The following is a 14533-nucleotide window of genomic DNA, read 5'->3' on the forward strand; positions in this document are numbered from 1 at the left end:
CTTAAAGGTCACTTATATGGCTAAAATAATGGTAGTAGGAGTTTGGTAATCTGATAATGAGTGACTGTGTCTTTGTGCCCCGCAGAAGAGCCAGATTCTCGAGACAACCTCTCACCTTCATGAAGCCTTTTTGTCTCTTATTTATTTCAACAAAAAAATTGAGTATTTTAGTTAGTATTTTTGTGAATAACTTCACGAATGCCGTACCGATGGTAATTGGACGCCAATTACTGATTTTTTAAAGTTCACTAATAGGTACATTCTTAGGTATCATTTCATTTTAAAAATCTTTATTTCGATCACAGATCATAAAAGACACATAGCATATATACAACTTAAAAGCTTATTAAACATGAAGTGATCCAATATTTAAGATGGTTAAAACGAGTGGTAAAATAAATCAGTATATTTCATTCAACTAGTTTTATTTTTATTTTTTTATTTTATACCAGTCTTTTCATCGCTCGTGTTCGGGTGTACCACATGGAAGTCAGGAATTTCGATAAGGCGAAAACTAGAGTGGGAGAGAGGTCAGATTTTAAAACTCTGTAGGCTGGTTGGAAAGATCTGAAGCCCAAGTTCCTGAGTAGCGGGACTAACCAGTGTTTCCTACTTCTCTCGTAGCCTTTGCAGAAAAAGACAGCGTGCACGTCGTCCTCCTTCTGGTGAGCACATAATGGACAGGTTGCTACAGTGGAGCGAGATTGCCATGACGCTGTGAATGAAGCTAGTGGGAGGCATCCATATCTCCATTGTAAAAATAGTTTTCTCGTTATTACAGGTGAGATTGCGTCTAGGGTGCCTTCAAGGCAATAGGAGTCTTTCACTTTCAGGAACAAATGTGTCAAGGATCCTTCACGCGTAGCATTAATAGCCCTTGTGAGCATCAGTTCGTAATATGCTCTCGCTAATACCTTTTTTGGAGTCTTTGTACAAGAGTTTGCAGGATCTGTCCATAGTTCCGGGTATCCTATCTCCTCTAGCATTCCCTTGACATAGGTCATCCAAGGGATCCTATTGGCGTTCCGTAGCTCCAAGAATTCCTGTAGTTCCTCTCTATAGTTTGTGAGATCAGGGCTACACCACAACCGCCTCCAGAAGGTTAGGGGTTTAAGTCCCAACTCCTCTGTCATTGGTCGAATTCCCAGATCTAGTCTGAGGGGGAATAGGGGGGTGCTCTGGGGAAGGGCGACAACCTGCCTCAAGAATTTATTTTCTGTAGACTGTAAGTTGTGTGATTGGCAGTGACCCCACAGTTCTGCCCCATATGTGACACCCGCCCGTGCTTGGATTTTGTAGATGTGCATAATTGGGGTTAGTGGGCGATAGAAAGATTTGTTCGCCAGACGCATTATGCCACCCGCCAACTGTGCCAGTTTGATGGACACTTTAGTCTGGTGACTCGTCCACGTTAAGTGTTCGTTTAAGGTGATCCCCAAGTATTCAATGTTGCGCACGCGTTCTAGTTGGACAGGGCCTATCCTTGGTGGGACTCGATTTTGGGGGTTAGGGTTTAAGATCATAAATGTAGTTTTTTGTGGGTTTATTTCTAAACCGTGTTCAGAACAAAATTCTAAAAAGCCGTCCAGGATACGTTGAATCCCCATAGGGGATTTAGACAGCAGCAGGGTGTCATCTGCAAACATGATTGCAGGCACCCTGCTGCCTGTCAGCTTTGGTGCGTCAGTGTTGGCAATCCTGTTTAGGTGGGCAATCACCCCGTTCACAAAGAGGCAGAACAGGGTCGGAGCTAGCACCCTGTCTTACCCCTCTGCGAACGGGGAATCTTTCGGTTAACTTGCCACCTTTGCCACATCTTACACGGGCATAATTATTGTGGTGGAGCCTCATTAGGATTGCCAATATATCACCTGGAACGTTTAGCTCCGCCATCACTTTCCACAGCCTCTCTCTGGGTACCAGATCGAAGGCGGCGCGTAGATCTACAAAAATGGTGTAGAGAGTTCCGCCCTCGTTTACAGCTGTTCTCCAGTAAAGGAGATTTAGTCTAAATATTTGATCTATGGTTGACACGCCCTGCCTGAATCCTGCCTGATAGGGAGATAGAATGTTCATCTCTTCTATCCATGCCTGCAATCTATTCAAAATCAGTCTGCCGAAAAGTTTTTGTGATATGCCAATGAGACTGATAGGGCGATAGTTCGCGGGAAGCAGGGGGGATCCCTTTTTATAAATTGGGACCACCTCTGCTCCCCGCCAAGTATCGGGCACCTCCATTCCCCCCAAAATGGCATTAAATATCAGTGTGAGGTATGGTGTCCATATCATCGGTTCCTGTTTGAACAGATCCCCTGGGACTCCATCGAGGCCCGGGGCTTTTCCTGCAGCTAGGTTTTTAATGGCCTCCCTCACCTCTTTTTCAGTGAAAGCGGTCCCAGTAGGACTAGCTATATTTAGAATACCATCGCCATTTTGGTCTTCCCCCCCAAGCGCGTATAATGTCTCAAAGTGGTTCTGCCATGCCGATTCAGCTATATTGGGCTCTATGGCGGAGGCTAAATCCTCCGTACCATTAGCTACTATGCGCCAAAATCTACGAGAATCTCTAGTTGTTAGGTATCAATATCGTACGGTTCTTTTTGACACTTTCTGGTACTCTTCTCATCGATAACCAAGACGATAGAATTCTGGGCAGCCGTCTAGGATGCCTGCTATGCACTTTATTTAAGTAATTCAGACCAATCTTATCAGGCCCCACTGCTTTCTTTAAATCTGAGTCATCAAAGGCATTAGGTAATTCAAGTACTGTAATTTCTTTACATACATTTCTAATTTCCCATTCATCCAGTATCCGATAAATCGGCCTGAATTTAGGGTTTTTCTCGTTTTCTTTTTCAATTATACCTTTGTAGTATTGGAGAATTTCATCAGCACTGATTTGGCAAGTGGCATCTTCCGTCCCATCAGTGATAATCCTGGCAATTTTATTTTTGTCTTTTTTTAACATTGCCTGGCATTCTTTATAGCTGCCCTTTGCTTTTGCATAATTTTTCTTGTGTGTCCGATTAAGCCTTCCGTTTTTCTTGTCTTTCTTTGATATCTTGTTTTCTATCGAAGCATTCTGGTGCTCATCTTGAGCAGAGTTCATAGGCTCATTATTGAGTTTGTTTGCTGGTTCATTACCATTTGCTGGTACAGGACTTATATCAGTGGTGTTTTCTGAGATATAAGACACTATCTCATCCATCAGATCCATAACAGCATCGTGTTCCTCTAAGTTTTGGCTGTACTTCTCGACTTCTGTGAGTCTATCCTCCAGCTCAACAAAGTTCTTGATTTTTTGTGCACGTTTCGATTGATAAAGTCTCTGCGCTTTTCTGTTGTTACTTCCACTGTAACCTCTGGTTCATCGCAAGAGCCGTTCTCAGAAACACTTGATGCTTGCAGTACATCTTTTGCCAATTTTTTACTTTTATCTCTTCTATCTCTTCTTTTTTCTGCAATTTGTTTTCTGTTTTTATTGTCAAATGTGGAACCATCAGTGCATTAATATTTCTCTTGTTCTCATACACCTTTTCCAGTTCTGCTAATAGCAGTATTTCTTCCTGTGACCATAATTTTGAAGGTTTGCTGCTTGCTAGAGCTGCTAGTCTAGCCTCATTTTACGCTCTTGGATGCGCATGCCTAGCATTTTGTGAAACTCCAATCTTTGTTCCAAATCTGAGGTCAAGAGAGCTGCACTGGAATGGCAGCTCTCCTTTTTGAGGTCTTCCTTTACATTTGGCATCATGGCATGTAATATTGTGGTCTTCGGCTTCTTTGTCACATTTTAAACAATACGTTTTGAGATAGAAGCCTTTATGCTTGTTGGAGACATGTTTTCTCAATTCTTTAAAAGTTCCCAATATGTCTCCACACAAGTCACATTTCTACTTTTAGTTTGGGTATTTCCAATATGTGACTTTTTTTGTGCAGTCACTTTTCTTTGTCATTAATTCTTTGCTGACCTCGGAACAATGTCATTCTTGGCTGAGGAGGCCACAAACTCGATGGTTTCACTGAGGTCTACTGTTGTGTCTTCTTCTGCTGTCGAGGGTGAACTAGGGCCTATATCGTGATCTGAATGATTGTTGCTTGTTGCATTGAAGTGGGTGCGGGTTTGTCAAATTCGGTGAGGAAGTGAATGATTTCTGGAAAAGACAGCACCTCCTTAGGCCCAGGGTTTTTATTCTCCAGGTACTACCCCATCTGGATTTGTGTTTGTTTGCTTTGCCATTTCTCACTATCACGCTCGCCGCCAGGATAGAACCTTGTTTGGCCTGTGTCTATAGACTTCTCTACGCAGAGTCTAGCATTATAGAGGTAGTTACCGGAGAGACTACTGGGAGGAAAAGGCCACTACAACTGAGAATGGGTTAACAGAGTCATAGTCACTCCCGCCATTTACCCGCGCTTCATTGAATTTCTTCACTTTGACATTCAGAGCACTGGACAGAAATCACATCGCATCAACATCCACCTGGGGCCTTCGTGATGCTTTGTTTTAATTAAACAGTCGGATTCCCCTGGTCCGTACCAGTTCTAATTCAGCTGCTAGGAGATGGCCGAGGCAGAACACTAGCCCCGCTCCCCGGGGAGGGGACATGGGGAGAGCCGACCAACCCAGCACTTAGAGCCAATCCTTATCCCTAAGTTACGGATCTGACTTGCCGACTTCCCTTACCTACATTGTTCCAACATGCGAGAGGCTGTTCACCTTGGGGACATGCTGCGGATATGGGTACGGCCCGGCGCGAGATTTTACACCATCTCCTCCGGATTTTCAAGGACCAGTGAGAGCTCACCGGATGCCGCTGGAACTGCGACAGTTTCCAAGGCTCGGGCCTCTCACTCGGGGTGAACCCATTCCAGGGCGCCCTGCCATTCACAAAGAAAAGAGAACTCTACCCGCGGCTCCCACCGCCTTCTCTGGGATCGTTTGTGTTACCGCACTGGACGCCGCGAGGACGCCTGTCTCCGCCACTCCGGGTTCATGGATCTGAACCAGACTCCTTTTTGATCGGCTGAGGGCAACGGAGGCCATCGCCCGTCCCTTCCGAACGGCGCTCGCCCATCTCTTAGGACCGACTGACCCATATTCAACTGCTGTTCACATTGAACCCTTCTCCACTTCGGCCTTCAAAGTTCTTGTTTGAATTTTTTCTACTACCACTTAGATCTGCACCTGCGGCAGCTCCACCCGGGCCCTCACCCAGGGCTTCCGTGTGCACCGCAGCAGCCCTCCTACTCGTCACGGCTTAGCCCCCGCAGCTCTCAGTGCCAGCCGGATATGGGCCTGACAAGCCAGCGCCATCCATTTTCAGGGCTGGTTGATTCCGCAGGTGAGTTGTTACACACTCCTTAGCAGATTCTGACTTCCATGGCCACCGTCCTGCTGTCTATATCAACCACTTTCTGGGGTTTGCTGAGCGTCGGCATCGGGCGCCTTAACCCGGCGTGCGGTTCATCCCACAGCACCAGTTCTGCTTACCAAAAGTGGCCCACTAGGCACTCGCATTCCATTCCCGGCTCCACGCCAGCAAGCCAGGCTTCTAATCCATTTAAAATTTGAGAATAGGTTGAGATAGTTTTAGCCCCATGACCTCTAATCATTTGCTTTACCAGATAAAACTGGGGGGTCCCAGTGCCAGCTATCCTGAGGGAAACTTTGGAGGGAACCAGCTATTAGATGGTTTGATTAGTCCTTCGCCACTATACGCAGGTCGGATGACCTATTTGCACATCAGGACCGCTACGGACCTCCACCAGAGTTTCCTCCGGCTTCGCCCTGCCCAGGCATAGTTCACCATCTTTCGGGTCCCATCATGCATGCTCATGCTCCACCTCCCCGACAGAGCAGGCAAAACGGGCCAGTGGTGTGCCCGCCACCTGAAGCGTGGCGGGATCACACCTCAGCCGGCACGCGCTGGCCTCACCTTCATCGCTCAGCCCTCCGACTCGTGCATGTGTTAGACTCCTTGGTCCGTTTTTCAAGATTGGTCGGTGGGTAACTGACATTGCCGCAGAGACCTGGCGCCCGGTGGGGGCCCTCCCTGCCCGGCAGCACAACGCAGTCAGTGTGCCCTGAGCACAGTCTGCCCAAGTCGACAGTCATGCTGGGAGCAGGGGGCCGTCCCCCCTTCCCCACCCTGGCACAGCCCGAGGGGTGGCCGGGAGTGGGTGCTCGGGGGAGGGCATGGAGGCGGTCGAATCTCCCTTGGCCCACGTACACGGCGAAGCTGCTGCCAGGGGGCTGTAACACCCTCCGCCGGAGCGGAGGGCCACCCAGAAGCCTTACCAGCTGACCCGGAGCTGGTCGCGGTGCACCGCCATGGAGGAAATAGGCCCTGCGGGGGCCGGTGGGGCCCAGGCGCCAGTCCCACGGAGGGGATCTGAACTCCCGGGCCACGACCTTCCTGCTGTGTTGAATTCTCTGGGCGGACTGCGTGGACCCCACCGTTTACCTCTTGACGGTTTTACGCCCTCTTGAACTCTCTCTTCAAAGTTCTTTTCAACTTTCCCTTACGGTACTTGTTGGCCATTATTCTTTCACCCGTATTTAGCCTTAGATGGAGTTTACCACCCACTTTGGGCTGTATTCCCAAGCAACTCATCTACAAGAAGACCTGATACCGGCGTGCCGGGGGCCGCTACCAGTCTAATACCGTCTGCAAGGTGAGCCTCGATCAGAAGGACTTGGGCTCCCTGAGTGACGCTGGGAGTCGGTCTTCTGGACGCCACAATTCCTGCGTCCAGGCGGGTATTCATTCCTGGGCTCTTCACTCACCGTTACTGGGTGAATCCTGGTTAGCTTCTTTTCCTCCGCTTAGTAATATGCTTAAATTCAGCGGGTCGTCACGTCTGATTTGAGGTCGTAGTCGGAAAAAATGCCAAAGCTTCAGCGGGAGCCGCCGGGGAAAACCAGGCCCTTGCCAGGGCAGGGGCCTGGCATCCCGGCAGCGCACCCCCTCTTTCCCCGGATTGGATCTGGAGGGGGTTCGCCCTCCCCTGGAAGTCGGCCGCGGAGGTGGGCACTCGAGGCATGTGCGTGCAGACACCCGGTGGGACACCACAGACAGCCACGCATGGCACACAACCAGGTGGGACTGGCCCGGGGCAGAATGGTCGCTGCCCTCCCCTCCCCGCCAGAGGCAGGGGAGGCAAGGCTAGGCGTGCCAGCGGCATACCTCCATGACAGGAACTGGTGAGGGACCCCGCCACAGGGAATCAGGGGGTCTGACCTTGTGGGGGATGAAGGGAAGCAGAGCTAACCCTGCGACGGCCCCAGCCAGGTCCAGGGGAAGCCCCGGGGCGATTAACAATCGAGCGACCCTCAGACAGGCGTAGCCCCGGGAAGAACCCAGGGCCGCAAGATGCGGTCAAAATGTTGATGATCAATGTGTCCTTCAATTCATACTAAGTCCCGCAGCTAGCTTCATTCTTCATCGACGCGCGAGCCGAGTGATCTACCTCCAAGAGTTACAGGCAACTTTTCGAAAATGTTTGCGCACCTGCAGGCACAGGAGAGGAAGCAACGCCTGTCTGTCCACCACCCGTGCAGCAAGATGGCCCGGACGACCCGTTCAAGGCTTCCCCTCTGGGAGTCAGACTGCGCCGCTGGGAGCCGGGGCTCCGAGGCCCAACGGTGCAGGGAAAGCTTCCCCGGGCCCATGGGACCCCGTCCTGGGCACCCTGCCATGCGGCAGGCCTGAGGACGGAGCCTGGGGTGGGGAGGTCACCCTGAGGGCCCCGGACAGAGCTCCTGAACCCAGCCTAACGAGGAGGGCTCCCCGGGCATGACAGACCCTGTCTCTGGGCTTTGGCATAGCGGCAGGCCAGGGGATGGGGATCAGAGCTGAAGTACCCGACCCGGGGCCCCACGGGCCCCTGGACCCGGCCTGGGCTCCCGGGCCCAGAGGCGCAGGGGAAGCTTCCCCAGGCCCATGGGACCCAATTCTGGGCCCCATACCACATGGCAGGCCCAATGACAGAGCCCAGGATTGGAGGCTGCCCTCCCCAGGGTCCTCAGGGGCCCTGGCTGGAGCTCCTGAACCCAGCCAAGCAGGGGGAGGTTCCCCAGGCATGACTGATCCCCATCTTGGGCCTTTGGCAGAGAAGCAGGCCGGGGGACGGGGCCCATGGCTGGAGCATCCGACCAAGGGTCCAGCAGGGACCCTGGACCCATTGGGAGCTCCCAGAGGTGCAGGGGTTGCCTCCCCAGACCCGCAGGACCCCGTCCCTGGCAACCTGCCATGCGGAAGGCCCAAGGACGGAGCCTAGGTTGGGGAGGCCAACCTCCCCAGGGCCCCGGCTGGAGCTCTTAAACCAGCCAAGCAGGGTGATGCTCCCCGGGCCCATCAGAACCCCGTCTCGGGCTGCTGGCAGAGTGGTTGGCCAGGAGACTGAGCCTGGGGCCCCTGGACCCCGTTGGGGCTTGCAGACAGAGGTGATATCTCACCACCACTCGTTGGGCCGGGGGGGACAGAGCACCAGGCTGGGGGCGTGCGTCCTTGCCCATCCGGCTGCCGGCTGAGGACGGCTAGGCCGAGAGGGGTTTTGGAGTACCCTGTCCCTCGTAATCTGGTGGAAGGGTACCCCATTTCTGATAACCTGTGCACACTACGGGACTGAGGGGACCGAAGGTGCGGACGTGCCCAACCTCCTGGAGTCCCGGCTGGGGTCGGGGAGGCAAACGAGCCCTCATTGGGACTTCCAAGGCAGCCCGGCCATCTGGTCACCCCATTGGAAAGCATTGCGCACGACCAGATGGCTGAGGGGAAAAGGCATGACCAGATGACTGGGCCCGAAGGACGGCAATCTCCCCGCTCGAGTCTTCCCAGGAGGGCTCCTGCCTGCCCATGCAGGGCTCAGGGCTCTGCGTCCCGGGGGAGCTCAGAGACCCAAGCTGGGCCTCAGGCCCGGGGCTGAGAATGGAGGTCCCCGGCAGACCACCGACCTGAGCCCATGGCAGAGCTTAACCCATCCCTGGGATCGCCCAGCGGTCCCGGGCCAGGTCATGTGGGGGAGGCCTCCACAGGCCTGCGTCGGGCAATCAAGAGCCCACCCTATGCTCCTGAAGCCAGCCAAGCTAGGCCCGGGGTGTGGGACAGAGCCTGGGGTGGGAGCACCCGGCCAGAGCTCTCGGGCCCGATGCCTGGGGAGGACTGCCCAGGACCGATGGAGCCCGTCCTGGGCACTTTGCCACGTGGCAGGCCGGAGGACGGAGCCCAGACAGGGGGGGGCGGTGGTGCCCGGTCCCAGCCCATATCGTCCCTGGCTGAGAACCGCCAGCCCGGGAGTGGTTCCAGCATACCCTATCCCCAGTAATCTGGAGGAAAGCTACCCTTCTTTCTGGTAACCCATGCGCACAGAGTGACGGAGGGGAGCCAGGGCATCGAGGCGCCCGACTTCCTGGAGCCCTGGCTGGGATCGGGGAGGCAGGCGAGCCCTCATCAGAACTTTCGGGCCGGCCCGACCATCTGGTCGCCCCATTGGAAAGCATTGCGCGCAGTCAGATGGCCGAGGGGGAAGGCATGACCAGAATGGCCGGGCCTGAAGGATGACAATCTGCCTGCCCGAGCCTTCGCCGGAAGGCTCCCGCCTGCCTATGCAGGGCTCGGGGGCTCTGCGTCCAAGGGGGCCTGGATTCCCTTGCTGAGCTGAGAATGGGGTCCCCGGCAGACCTATGACCCAGGTTCATGGCAGAGTTTAACCCATCCCTGGGCCAGCCCAGTGGTCCTGGGCCAGGCAGCAAAGGAGAGGCCTCCACAGGCCTGCGTTGGGCCATCAAGGGCCCGCCCTATGCTCCTGAAGCCAGCCAAGCTGGGGCAGGCCCATTCGGACCCGTGGAGTGGGACAGAGCCCGTGGTGGGAGCACCTGGCCAGAGCTCTTAGGCCCGACGCCCGGGGGAGGACTGCTCAGGACTGATGGAGCCCGTCCCTGGCACTTTGCCGTGCGGCACGCTGGAAGGCGGAGCCCCAGACAGGGAAGAAGGTGGTGCACGGTCCCAACTCTTTTGGTCCCCGGCTGAGAACTGCCAGCCCGGGAGCAGTTCTGGCATACCCTGTCCCTAGTAATCCGGAGGAAAGCTACTCTTCTTTCTGGTAACCTGTGCACACCGAGTGACGGAAGGGACCCAGGGCACAGGGGCGCCTGACCTCCTGGAGCCCTGGCTGGGATTGGGGAGGTGGGCGAGCTCTCATTTGGACTTCCAGGCCAGCCCGACCATCTGATCACCCCATTGGAAAGCATTGCGCGCAACCAGATGGCCGAGGGGGGAGGCACGACCAGATGGCCGGGCCTGAAGGACACCAATCTGCCCACCCCGAGCCTTCACCGGAGTGCTCCCGCCTGCCCTTGCACGGATCAGGAGCTCTGCGTCCCGGGGGGCTCAGAGACCCCAGCTGGGCCTCAGGCCCAGGGTTGAGAATGGAGGTCCCCGGTGGAGCTTAGCCCATCCCTGGGCCCGCCTGGTAGTCCCGGACCAGGCTGCGCAGGGGATGCCTCCACGGGCCTGCGTTGGGTTCACCCAGGGCCCCGGCCTATTTTCCTGAACCCAGAAAGCTGGAGAAGGCCCGTCTGGGCAGAGCCTGGAGTGGGAGCACCCGGCTAGAGCTCTCAGACCCGGACGCCCAGGGGAAGACTTCCCAGGACCGATGGAGCATGTCCTGGGCATTTTGCTGCGTGGCAGTCCAGAGGATGAATCCCCGGACAGGGGGGGTAAGGTGGTGCCCGGTCCCAGCCCATCTGGGTACTGGCTGAGAACTGCCAACCCAGAGTAAGTCGGAAGAAGCTACCCTTCTTTCTGATAACCCATGCGCACCAAGTGGTGGAGGAAACCCAGGGCACGGGGGCGCCTGATCTGGAGCCCTGGCTGGGATTGGGGAGGTGGGAGAGTCCTTATCGGGACTTCTAGGTCGGCCCGGCCATCTGGTCACCCCAATGGAAAGCATTGCATGTGACCAGATGGCTGAGGGGAAAGGCGCGACCAGATAGCCGGGCCGAAGGACGCCAAACTACCAGCCCGAGCCTTCCCTGGAGGGCTCCCACCTGCCCATGCAGGGCTTGGGGGCTCTGCTTCCCAGGGGCTCATCAGAGTCCTTAGCTGGGTATCGGGTATGGGGTTGCAAGGGGGGCCCCCGACTGAACTCTGACCCGAGGCTAACAGGCACCTTGACATGCAGGAGAAGCGGGGGAGGTCTGCCTTGGCCCGATGGACCCCCGTGACAGGCACCCAGACCCTCGGCTGGCCACAGGACGTGGGCTTCCGCAACCCAGGGCCCACCGGAGCCCAGGCCCTGGAACCGGTCCCCACTTCTGAGCCCAGCCGGGGAGGGGGGTGCCTCCCGGGCACCAGGGACCCCAGTCCCGGGCACACAGACACTTGGCAGGCCACTGGACGGGGGCTCCCACACCCCAGGCCCTGTCCGAAATCCAGGTCCCGGGTCTGGTCCCTTCTTCTCAACCCACCCAGGTCGGGGTATTTGGGAGTCTGGCCGGGCACGAGGGACCCCGTCCCGGAAACACTGATCCTCGGCTGGCTGCAGGACGTGGGCTCCTGTTCCAAGGATTTTTTCATAGCTCCATGGAACTACACATAGTGGCACTACCCCAATTCTGCCCAGGGTTACTTACCACTCAGCAAACACTATGGGTGAGTGAAAGGACAGGGCAGGCGGCGTAAAGGGCAGCACCTCACTCCAGAGAGGGCATGCATCCATGAAGACAGGGAGCATATACCAGACAGGGACTGGACAAGGGGTGACACCTTAGGAAACAGCACTTTGGATAAGATGGGAGGTGGGGGGGACAAGGACCATGAACCTGCAGGCAGTTCGTTAGGAAACTGCCACCACAATCGACAGGATTGCAAACCTTTAGGGACAGCGGTTCATGTTGGGTTGGAACAATTCAGATGGGGGTAGAAAACACTTTAAATTCGTAGAACTGCACTTTAGACAATGGGACAGAACTTTAGGCAGCACGGAAAGTGCATTGAACAATGGAAACCACTCTCATCTCCTGATAGTTCTGAATATAAAACTGGTAACATATTTTTTTATTATGGCGCAAAGTTCTTCCTTCTTTGCACGTTCTTTATAGTCTTCAGTATCACCAAAGCCTGTGCTCTCCTGCGTCCTCTTCTTGGGAGAAACAAACAGGAAGCAGGCGCCACCTACCGGAAGTGAGGTACGGCCACTTTCGGTTGATACTAGATGGGAGGTTAACAGTTTAGCTGCAAACCCCCCTACTTAAACCGATGCCTGGACCGACGCGCAATGGATGTGCGACACTGGCACGCCGAAGGCAAGAATGTCTGCGCCCGTCTGCACCTGGACGCCGCCAGGAGCCAGGGCCCCTGCCAGTTTCTCCCCAGTGACTGTCAATTCCATGATCTATTGTTGCTCCTACACAAGGGACGCATTACTAAAGACCAAGTATAACCCCTGTGAACACTCAGCACACTCACTTACTATGCTAGAAGGGCCTTTCTCATGTAGGTTTTTATAAATTTCAGAGCTTTGCTCCTCAATACAGTCCATCTCATTGTGTGCTCCCCAACCAGATAACAGGATTGGAGCCCTGTAGGAATAATCCATGAAGTTGTGTCCAAACCCCCTCACACTAACATTAGCTGGAACTGTTTTCTGGCTAATGTTGACATGTAAACATTTGGGATCTCCTGACCGAAAACGATCCCCACATCGGGTTTCTTACTGAAACTTGGATTAAACCCTCTTCCAACACTGCCATTGCGGTGGCTCTACCGGACGGCTACCGAGTCCAAAAACTCCACTGGCCAGAACGGGCGGGGGGAGGCATAGCCGTAATACATAAGGAATCTCTACCAATCACCATTTTAGATCAGATGTGTAAGGGCACAATAGAATGCCTATTTTTTAGACTCAACCTGCACCCACAGCATAGCTGGAAAGGGGCACTCGTTTACAGACCCCCTGGCCCTCTGTCAGGGTTTACTAACCTACTGATGGAACTCATTTCCCCCCATGGCATATCTACCGAAACGTCTTACTTCTAGGGGATTTTAACATCCATAGTGAAAATGCCTCCAATCTCGATGCCACAGCCTGCCTAGCAGATTTAGTCACACTTGATCTCTTGAAGATCCACAACACACCTACCCATTCTGCAGGGCACACTCTAGGTCTTGTCTTAACCAATTCCCTTAACAGCATCTGTGGAGAAACTCGTCCTCTGACTTGGTCAGAGCATTCTTTGGTGGATTTCCAACTCATAAGTCCCAGAATTCACCCCACCTCTAAATCTCTCACCACGCACTGGTACAGGCCATGGCGTAAACTCAAACCTGACCAATTCCAGACACCTTTCTACTCCTGGAACACCGATACAGTCACATATAGTGTAGAAGAACAGCTAACACATTTTAACTCCATCGTACAATCTACTGTAGATCACGTAGCACCGCGGAAACCACAGGCCTACCCTCCCAAACATTCCTCAACTGGTTGGTACTCCCCTAGACTCCGGACGGAAAAGAGGCACTGCAAAAAATCAGAACAGAAATGGCAACAGTCACAAAATGCACAGGACAAAGCGAGATTCAAAGCCACACTGTCTTCTTATCATAAAAACATAAAGTCTGCATGGAAATGACATATCGCAAATAACTTAGAACAAACTGGGAACGACTCTAGGGCCCTTTTTCAGATCCTGAAAACCCTCACTAAGCCCAAGGCTTGCGATACCGAGGAGACTCCCTCACAGTCGCTGTGTGACAATATAGTGTCCTTTCTAACTCAGAAAATTGATGCCATTTACCATAAAATTATCACATCCATCGGAATTCCTAATAACTTCCCCATAGAATGCCCTGCAACCTCCATCCACACCAAGCAAATGCACTTTTTTCCTTCACTGACCCCGGAAGAGATAGAATCTCTACTTACAAAAGTCAAATCTGGGTCCCCCCTAGATGTAATTCCAACAAAGATCTCCTCCCGACTAGCAAAACAGCTAGCCACACCCATCTGCACCATCCTCAACAGCTCTCTGAGAGCTGGCAGACTCCCCCCAGAATGGAAAGCAGCACAAGTCGTCCCCATTTGTAAAAACCCCAAAGTCCCCACCTCCAAGCTGTCACACTATCGCCCCCTTTCTCTGCTCCCCCTTCTGAGCAAGCTCCTTGAAAAACATATAAACAGGTACTTTTCTGATTTTGTGGAAACCTTGTATTGCCTGGATGTCTCCCAGTCTGGTTTCCGGGCCAAGCACAGTACCGAGTCCGCCCTGATAGAGGTAACTGATAACATCAGAATAGCCGTGGACAAGGGTCAGGTAGCACTTTTAGTGCTGCTTGACCTATCTGCGGCATTTGACACCATCTCTCACCAAATCCTTCCGAGAGACTTCAGGACATCGGAGTTCAAGGGACTGCCCTGAAATGGCTGATAAACTTTCTAACAGACAGAACCCAGACAGTCACCTTGGGTACTTTTAGATCTAAGACCACCAAAGTTACCAAGGGAGTACCGCAGGGCACCTGCTTGAGCC

General features: G+C 53.7%; 1 non-coding gene and 1 pseudogene across 1 annotated transcript; both read right to left on the bottom strand.

Annotated features, from left to right (window-relative positions):
• Nucleotides 1-4700: 4700 nt before the first annotated feature.
• On the bottom strand, nucleotides 4701-6852 carry LOC144820775 (28S ribosomal RNA; annotated as a pseudogene).
• A 475-nt stretch (nucleotides 6853-7327) lies between these two features.
• On the bottom strand, nucleotides 7328-7481 carry LOC144820906 (5.8S ribosomal RNA). The gene has a single exon (XR_013608038.1). It is a non-coding gene; the product is annotated as a 5.8S ribosomal RNA (ribosomal RNA).
• Between the last annotated feature and the right edge of the window lie 7052 nt (nucleotides 7482-14533).

Source organism: Lissotriton helveticus, chromosome 2_1 (assembly GCF_964261635.1).
Source record: "Lissotriton helveticus chromosome 2_1, aLisHel1.1, whole genome shotgun sequence".
Classification (NCBI taxonomy): domain Eukaryota; kingdom Metazoa; phylum Chordata; class Amphibia; order Caudata; family Salamandridae; genus Lissotriton; species Lissotriton helveticus.